This window comes from Lynx rufus, unplaced genomic scaffold (assembly GCF_022079265.1).
Source record: "Lynx rufus isolate CCGP_SWC_20201006 ecotype Redwood Valley unplaced genomic scaffold, mLynRuf1.p SCAF_26, whole genome shotgun sequence".
Classification (NCBI taxonomy): Eukaryota; Metazoa; Chordata; class Mammalia; order Carnivora; family Felidae; genus Lynx; species Lynx rufus.
Window position 1 is genome coordinate 15,203,377 of NW_025814841.1, and position 9,960 is coordinate 15,213,336.

A 9,960-nucleotide genomic window follows, 5' to 3' on the forward strand; every position below is an offset into this window, starting at 1 on the left:
ACCTACACTCCTTAAATCATAGAACCTGGTCTTCCAGGCATGAAATCTGGAACTCCATGTATGTAATATTAATCTCCACGTATGGAACCTGACACACAAAGTATGGAATCTTCATGCTGTCTGTTTTGGATATAACCCTTCAAACAGGGTACCTGGATTTCAGTTTGTGAAATCTCAAGTTACGAACATAGAACATGACTTGATATGTTTGCAACTCAGAACTCCAGTCATGGAACCTGGTGTTTCAATCACAGACCTTGACTCTACAAAAGACGGAACGTTGATTCCAGACATAATACCTGGCATACCATGTATGGATCTCAATCTCCAAGCATGGAATATGACACTCCATTGTGGAATTTCAATCTCTGTATGTGGAACCTGGCTCTAAAAGCATGCAATCTGGAGTACCGCATTTGAAATATCCATCTTTAAGCATGAATCTGAACCTATAAGCATGGTAACACACCATGTGTGTTATCTTAATCTCCATGCATGGAATTTGGAACTATTAGCAGAGAACCTGGTTCTGTATGTGTGGAATCTCAGTCTCCATAAATAGAAACTGGATTAACAGTCACGGACACTGTCACTTCTTGTTAGGAGACAAAAAATGCATCGTGGATCATGGAGTTCCATGTTAGAATTTCAATCTACTAATAAGGAATTTGACCTGACATGTGAGGAGTCTTACACTCCAGACATGGAACCTCATATTTTAATCGTAGACTTCAGCTTGCCAAGTCATGGAGCCTAATTTCTTAAGCTACCTATCACATCATGTATGGAATTTTGATGTCAGAACCCAACCCTGTGAGTATGGAAACTGGCACTCAATGTATGGAATTTCAATATCTGAATAGAGAAATTAGCCTTACAAGCAAAGGACATGACATCCCATGGGTGGAAAATCTGTCATCAATTGTAGAACCTGACCCTACAAGCATAGAATATGACAGTGCATATGTGGGAACTCAATCTCTAAGAATGCACCTCAGCCTTACAAGCATCAAGTCTGATATTCCATGTGTGAAATCCCAATCCTCAAGCACGGAACACTGTCTTAATGTGAGAAATCTGGCATTCCAGATACAGAGATTGACTTTTCAAGATATGGAACCTGATTTTCTAGACAGAAAACTTGATACTTCACCTTTGAAATCTCAGTATTAAGCATAAAGCCTGACCTTACTGGAATGGAAATTGATGCTCCATCTGTAGAATCTCATTCTTGAAGCACAAAACATAGTTTTGCAAGTGTGGAATGTGGTAATCCAGCCTTCATACCTGACATTTGAGTCATAGAAGTTGATACTATAAGGACCTAGGTCTCCCAGGCTTGGAACCTAGTACTTCATGTGTGAAAGCTAAGCTTCTGGTCATTGATTTAGTTCTAGGTGTGAATCATGCCTTTCCACACATAAAATTTGGTTCTCCATATAAGACTCATTCTTACTGTCTTGGCATCTAAGCTTCCTTGAGGAACTTAGCCCTCGGAGGATAAACTTTGGCCCTCTAAGTGTTGAATGTAGTTATTCAAACATTGATCCTTACACTCCAAGTAGATAATCTAACTTTATAGGCATGGGAAGTCTATCCAAATGTGAATCCTGCTTTTCCAGCCATAGAATCACTTCTTCTCAGTGTGGAATCTGGGCTTCTATTGGTGGATCAGGGCCTTCTAGCCATGGAATTAGGCCTTCTAGGCAAAGCATGGCCTCCTATCTGTTTGAGATCTCTTTTTTTTTTTTTTTTAGGCTTGGAACATAACCTCTTGGGAGTGAAACCTGAACCTAAAGAAATAGTATCTAATCCATCAAGAGTGGAATTTACTCAACTGGACCTGAAATACTGAATCTAGACTTCTTAGCATGACACAAGTTCTTTCAGTCTTGATAATTAACTCTAGACATGGAATTTAATTATCTATGTTTCAAAGCAGCCATCAATGGGTAAAACCTGGATTTCTGAGTATGGAGAGATAGCTCCTCAGGCACTGAACCTAGTCCTCCCTTTACAGAACTGCCTCCAGGCACAGAACATGAAATTCCATGTGTGGAATCCTAACCTCCAAATATGGAACCCTACAGGCATAGAACTTGGCACTTCCAGAATTTCAAATTCCATGCATATTTCATGACGCTTGACCCTTGGCAAACTGTCTGTGGAAGCTCAATCTCCAAGCATATAACCTGATCTTACAAATGTGGAACCTGGCACTCCCCATGATACTGGGCAGTTCAGTCTCAAAATACTCTACAAGATATGAATCCTGGCATTTACAAGCAAGGAATCTGGCACTCTATGTCCAAATCTCTTTCTATCTATCTATGTCTATGTCTTTCTTCAAACATGGAACATGGTCTTACCAGTGTGGAAAGTGGCAACCCAGACATAGTACTTGGATTTTAGTTATATGCTATATTATGTAAATAAGCCAAAATGGCCTCTCTGCATTTGTCCCTAAATTGCTTATTCTTCACTACGGGCTAAGAACTGTCAACTCAGAAGCCCACAGACATCATACACAACTTTATATATATAAAATATATATTACATTATATATATTATATGTATATATTATATATTATTGTATATTATATTGTATATTATATTACATTATATATATTATAATATATATAATTATATATATATAAAACATGATATATATTACATATAAAAATAACCCAAACAAGCAGAATTTTAGCCATTTAGAGCCTGTCTTCTTTACAGACCGTATGAAACTACACTCAGATCTGCTGGTCATTGATAAGATAGAGCCTTATGTTTATAAGATCCCAAGCTACCACTGCCCTTTGGAGCTCTGTGACCCAGAGATTCCCTGCCATGCTGTTGAGCAATATCCTCCAGACTTAAAAGCTCCCACTTGTATCTCCCTCTCTCCTAGGAATTCCTTTACCTTCATCCCTTTCTGAATGGTCACACACTCACCATAAGTCTCTGAATGGACTCATGCTATGAGGGACATTCTCCTCTCATACAACTCTGTCCAAGCACTGTACGATAAGCTTGTTGTGTGTTACTTCTCATAATCATATCTATTCCCTTGATCGGTCCCAAATCCTTTAAAAACATTTTTTTAATATTTACTTATTGTTGAGATACAGAGATAGACAGAGCATGAACAGGAGAGGGGCAGAGAGAGAGGGAGACACAGAATCCGAAGCAGGCTACAGGCTCCGAGCTGTCAGCACAGAGCCCGACGTGGGGCTTGAACCCACGAACTGTGTGATAGTGACCGGAGCCGAAGTTGGACACTTAACCAACTGAGCTACCCAAGTTCCCCAGACCCAAATCCTTTAAGTGAAACCCATGTTCATGTAAAACATGGATCCTGGTCTCCCAGGCCTGGAACCTGGTACTGTGTGTTTGTCCTAATTCCCAAGCAAGGAAACTGGCCCTATAACCATAGGATCTGTCACTCCATACCTGGGATATCATTCATCAAGAATAGAATCTGGTTTCTTTGACATGAAAATAAGAACTCCATATATAGAATATCTGTCTCAAAAAACGGAATATCAACCTGCAAACATGGAACCTAGCTATACATGCAGGGAACCAGCACTCTATATATGAAATTTGTATTTTTAGAATTGATTCAGGTCTTCAGGATATGAATCGTGCCTTTCCAGGCATAAACTCTGATCCTCCATAGGAGAACTGACCCTAAACACATAGAACTTGGACCCCAGGCATAAAAACATAGCCCTCTAAGGCATGCACATCACCCCTATCCCCCAGGTGTTTAATGTGTTAGTCATAGTTGTTTCTGAATTATGAGGTTTAAGTGGTTTTAATTTTGATTTGTGTGTGTGTGTGTGTGTGTGTGTGTGCGTGTGTGTGTGTTTGAGTTACATGTTTTTCTGGAGTCATTATGTAATTTAAAAGGAAGTATAAATTTTCACAGGATAAAAAATGCTTTCTTTTATCAGAAAAAAAATAATTACATAACATATATACTAGTTTATAATGCAATCCTCTAAGAAAGTCCACAAGCTGTTGTGTGTAATTTTCCATTGCTATAGCTCTTATGCCATCTTCTGGTCTAAATATAATTCAACTATTTGGAAATGTCTAGCATCAGTGGTTAGTACCTTAATGTTATTTCAGAAATTTTACTCGTCCTGCAAATACCTATTTACACATCAAGTGTAAAACTTTAAGTCAGCAACTTAAAATTTTATGACCACATAAAGAAGGTTTAATAGAGTGGGAAAAGTACATTGGGAACTCTTGTCAAAATCTAACTTCAGAGATAGGTTGAAATAAATGCATTCTTGGATAAACCTCCATAAACCTAAAACACAATATAAATGTATTTCCAAATACTGATTTAGGTACACTATAGAAAAAGCATAGGATTTAGAGTAAAAAAAAAATGGGTTTGAATACCGTCTTTGCCAGTAATTTATGATATAACCTTTATAAACTCACTTAACTTCTCATTTACCTTATTTCACCCCTATTAAATGAAGATAACACTATCAGCCTTTCTCTACTACCTCTAGCCCTTCTTCCTGCTTATTCTTGAACTTCTAAATTACTACAAATTACTATGTATTGCTATCTGCACACTAAAGGCATCAGACATCTCAATTCAGAAAAAAAGATAAACCAGTAAATTTCCATGATAGACAAAAAAAGCTATTCAGAGTTCTTTGACATTCTATGACATTCTAGTTTATACTCTAGAATTTTGAAAAATATGCTGAGCATGTACAAAGATACAAGGGTTGAGAGGTAGTGAAATAACACCATCATAGCCAGACATATGACGGATTTTCACAGATCCAGAAAGAATAGAGCTCTGAGCACCAACATTGATTGAAAGAGGTGAGTGAAGACTTAAGGAAATGTAATACTGAAGGTTAGGGTCACTAATCACGATCAAAGATCATTCATCTACTGATGATGACTTTCAGAGTCAAATCTTTAAGTGCAAAAGCTGAAAGCTCCCAGTAGTTCTATGCCTGGTCCAAAACCAGAAGCCTAGAATCTATCTGTTCAGTAAATTCTCACTTCCTGCTCTAACTGGATCCCCACTTTCTGTTATGGACTATGGTGTCATTTACCCTCTTGCTCCCTGTATCCCCTGTTTCCTCAGGTGGGATCATAGATATCACTGCACATTTATTTTGGAATGTGTGATAACTGATTAACATCTATCCATTAGTCCAAATCCACCATCACCACAGGTCAGGATCAGGAGAATAGGGACCCGTGTTTTGGTTCACCATTAAAATTCCAGAACGTAAGGATGTTGAACATAGAATATGCATAGCATATCATTTTGAATCAATGATTAGATAAATGCAAACAAGAAAAAGGGTAAGAAGACAAAACACAGGAAAGAGGTAAGCGTTTCTGCATTTGGTTCATATTATGTCTTCCTGGTGGCCACAAGGCTGTAAATATCTCATTCCATTCTGCTTTTATGGCTAAATAAGGGAATTTTTCTTTTTTTTTTTTACTTTTTAAAAGTAAAGCTATATTTTTTCTAGGGGAAATTTAAAAGTATAAGAATTACAAAAAAATGTAATAATTACCATCCTTTAGAATGGTTCCCCATAATATCTTCACATATTTAACCCCAGTATGTTCTGTGATTGTGCCTTAAAAAAATAAGTATTATTTTAAAAGTTAAAAAAATAAGTATTATATGAGTGCAGTATTCTGTTCTTTCCTAAATATCTTAGAAAAACATAATTATTAAAGTAACATATGCTCATTAGCTGAATTTAAGTTTTGTTTTGTTTTGCCTCTCTATGTTAAGGGATATATAAAATTTTTCTTTAAAAATTTTTCTGTTGCTATCAATGCAATCTCATTCCTTTCATTCGGAGGAATAAAGAGCATCTGTGTCTCTATTTTAAAAAAATCATGTCACCAAAGTGCGGAGATTTAAAAGAAGATAATAAAATAAGGGACACTGAATAGAGAAAGGATTTAGTCCTGATTGCTTTAGACATGAAGATAAGAGAGGCAGCTATTTGGGGCTCCTGGGTGGCTTCATCGGTTAAGTGTCTGACTTCGGCTCAGGTCACGATCTCACTCGTCCATGAGTTCAAGCCCCACGTCGGGCTCTGTGCTGATAGAGAGCCTGCTTTGGATTCTGTGTCTCCTCTCTCTACCCCTCCCCCGCCTGTGTGTTCTCTCTCTCTCTCTCTCTCAGATATAAACATTAAAAAAAGAAAAAGAAAAAAAAAAAAGAGAGGCCGCTATTTGAGGTATTTTATTAACTTCCTTTAGGTCAGCTTGTCCTAAACCCCCAATTCCCACAAACTCCTCTCCATACCTATCTTCTTTTTTTGTTTGTTATTATTAAAAAATATTCTTTTTAATGTTTATTTATTTATTTTGAGAGAGAGAGACAGAGAGAGAGAGCGAGAGAGCGAGCACATGAGTGGTAGGGCAGAGGGAGACAGAATCCAAAGCAGGCTCCAGGCTCTGAGCTGTCAGCACAAAGCCCAACACAGGGCTCGAACTCCTGAAACGTGAGATCATGACCTGAGCTGAGGTAGGATGCTTAACCAAGTGAGCCACCCAGGCGCAGCCTCAATACCTGTCTTCTAACCAATCACCACACCCATGCTGATTTATTTCTCCCCTCTGACGTTGCACCAGAGCAACCAAAAGCAGTCCCTGGTCGGCGATGAAGGCCTAGCACAGCAGTTCCTTCATGAGGAAGCGGCATAGACGTGCATCTGAATGGCAGTTTAGGACTGAACACGCTAGACGGAACAGCGCCCTCCACTGTAATCGAGTGTACTGCCCTGTACATAACTAAGCCCACCGAGATCCACATTGCTTTTGACTGGACCCCACCCCAGATTCTGCAGGACTGGCCCAGGCTACTGGGTCCCCGGACTGAGCCTTTCTCTCTCTCTCAGAGCAATGAAAATTCCAGAGCAGGATCTGCAACCAGCAGTGGCAGACCCCAGCCTGAGGGCTTGCCCTGAGGTAATAAGGTCCTTTTGCATTTGGGAAACAAACACGGAAAAGGAAGCTGTCATCACTGCTTTAAGGGTGATGTCAACAACTCGCATTATCCAGAAGTGGGGTAAAATCATAAACCACACAGTAAAATTGTGGTTAGAATTTTCTCTCCACCCCCCCCTACCCCCCCCCCCCCCCCCCCCCCCCCGGGGCACAGAACTCGTAGGCGGGTTAAGCAGGCTCAGGCTCAGGCATGCCTGGAGACTCTGGACACTTTCCCACCCACTCTCTACCCTCTCCCACAGAAGCTAGATTGTGCCCTACGGTTCAGCGAGTTGCTGGCTGAGCTTCTGTTCTAACCCGAGGGACCTCCCTGAAACGTCTTTATCTCTATGAGACCTGCTATGGCCCACAGGCCCCACTGTCATGCCCCACTGATTAAATCAGTTTGCCTGACTATTGGAAAATAGCACTGGGCAGAGTTGGATCTCTCCTTTCTTCCCCTCTCCCAGAGGGGCCGTGCAATTGCTTTCCTTGCCCGTAATGCTAGAATTCTGCCTCCCAGCTCCCAACGTTCTCAAATAGAGGCTTGGCCAAAGGGCCAGTCCTCAGAGGCCAGTCTGTCCTAGTCTGGCCCTGCCGTCTTCAGCTTCTTCTCCATGGATCCTGCACGTGGAGTTTTTTCTACCACTTAACAGAACTTAAAGTGACTTACTGAATAGTCTCCCTCCAAAAACAGCAGTCACATTATAATGAAAGGATCTCCAAAGGACAGGGTGATACATCCACCAGTAAAAATGTAACCTAAAGAGGAAACAACAGAAAAAAAAAATTAGAAGCAAGAAAGCAGAGACACAGTGACAAGTGCTTCGGCAGTCCAGAGAAAGTTGAAACGTCACCTTGTGTTGGGAGAAGCCAGGATGCAAACAGAATCAAGCATATAACTGCAGAAAAGCTTGAGAAATGAAGCCACTGGTAACTCTGAAAAGTAGGGTGATGCAGATCCAGCTGAGACTGAAGAAATATTTGAAATGTGTTTAAGAACTCCCTGGGGGGGCGCCTGGGTGGCGCAGTCGGTTAAGCGTCCGACTTCAGCCAGGTCACGATCTCGCGGTCCGTGAGTTCAAGCCCCGCGTCAGGCTCTGGGCTGATGGCTCGGAGCCTGGAGCCTGTTTCCGATTCTGTGTCTCCCTCTCTCTCTGCCCCTTCCCCGTTCATGCTCTGTCTCTCTCTGTCCCAAAAATAAATAAACGTTGAAAAAAAAAATTAAAAAAAAAAAAAAAAAAGAACTCCCTGGGTTCCCGGGTCTCCCTCCCCTCCCCTCCCCAGTGCCACAGGGTGACTGCAGGGTAATGACATCACCTTCCTCCAACTTAGGACAAGCTGGGAGCTTTATTCTTTGTGAAGAGGTTGAACCAGATAGATTCTGGACTCATGGACACAAGAAGACATGGATGTGGGTGCTGCTGTATTATATACTAGAAGAATAAGTGAAAGGCTCTGTTCTGAATTATAAAACTCCTCTCTCCTTTTCCTTATTTGAGTCCTAGAATGCTACACTTTAAGCTTATATCTGCTAAACAGGAGGATGGAGGGTTTTTCCTGCGGGCCAAAGTCCTACAGATGATGAAGTTCTGCCCACTGAAATAACGTAGCCAGGTTACCTTTCAGAGAAGCCTACTGGACAATAAGCACCCATGCAACTATTCCAATCACGTATAAATATGATCACTAGTCAAGGGTCAGCAGATATTAGAGGAAAGCCACAAGCATGAAATGCCAAAGCAGACATGAAAAAAAAAAAAAAAGGAAAAAGAAAAAAATAGGAAAGAGACCAAATACATCTAAAACAAAACAAAACAACCCATAAAGATCTCTGGTCTGATCTCTCTTGGTGTCTGACCGTGCCCTCAGTCCTGCACCTGGGGAAATGGGACAATCGGGTGGCCTATATGCACCCAATGGCAATGCCCAGATCCAGGGGTCTGAACCAGTCTTCAGGGTCAACGATTCAAGATGGCCTGAATTCACCAAGGCCTCCCTGGGAAGAAGGGAAAGAACAACCAGAAAAGAAAAAGAAAGGCTCCAAGGCATTGGCTGAATGTGAGGAAAAAAATGAATGAGAATTGGAAGAAAGAAATAGAAAAACACAGAGAGAAATTGTCAGGGGGACAAAGGGCTCATCCAAAAAAAAAAAAAAAAGACAAAGAAAAAAGAAAAGAAAAAATCTGGTAGGTATTCATCTTCTTCTTCATTAAGCTCTGACTCTCCTAGCAGATCTTCAGATTCTGAAGATGAGGATAAAAAATAAGGGAAAAAGAGAACCATTCACATAAATCTTCTGAGAACTCCATGTCAGCAACTGAAGCAGACAGCAAGGATAGTTTAAAAAATAAGTCTAAGGACGCAGCTGAGAAAGAAAAGGACATGAGAGGACTCATGGAAAAAACAAAGATGTATCCTGAAGATAAACCTTTATCATCAGAGTCCTTATCAGAGTGAGATTAGATTGAGGAGGGTACAAGCAAAAAAGAAGAAAAGGAGTGAAAGAGAAAAAGTAACAAGAAACAAAAAAGAAGCATAAGAAACCATAAGAAGAGGAAAAAGAAAGCTACTAGTTCAAGTCTTGACTCATAGGAACATTAAGAAAAATCAAGATTCCCTTGTAAAGAAACTGCGACGTCTAAGGAAATTTCAACTGTGAACATTATGACATAATTACTAAAATGCACGAATTTTCTTGTTTTTGGAATTATTCCTGGACTATTCAGTAGCCATTCAGATGCTACTGTGTGAAAGGGCCATATTGTTGCCTGCTGCTTGAATATGTTTTTTTTTTTTTTCCTCTCTTCTAATGCTTCACCATTCTGGCAGATGATACACAGCAAGTGTGTTAGTGGTTAAGCTATTTGGGAATAAAGTCGGTACTGTTGACTAGAGGTATCTAGTGATAAATCCACAGAAATAGAATCTGGATACATCATTACGATATAATTAGAA

At 40.2% G+C, this 9,960-nt stretch overlaps 1 pseudogene; it reads left to right on the top strand.

Moving 5' to 3' along the window:
- Positions 1–8,888: 8,888 nt before the first annotated feature.
- On the top strand, positions 8,889–9,597 carry LOC124518987 (protein FAM133B-like; annotated as a pseudogene).
- The last annotated feature ends 363 nt before the right edge of the window (positions 9,598–9,960 follow it).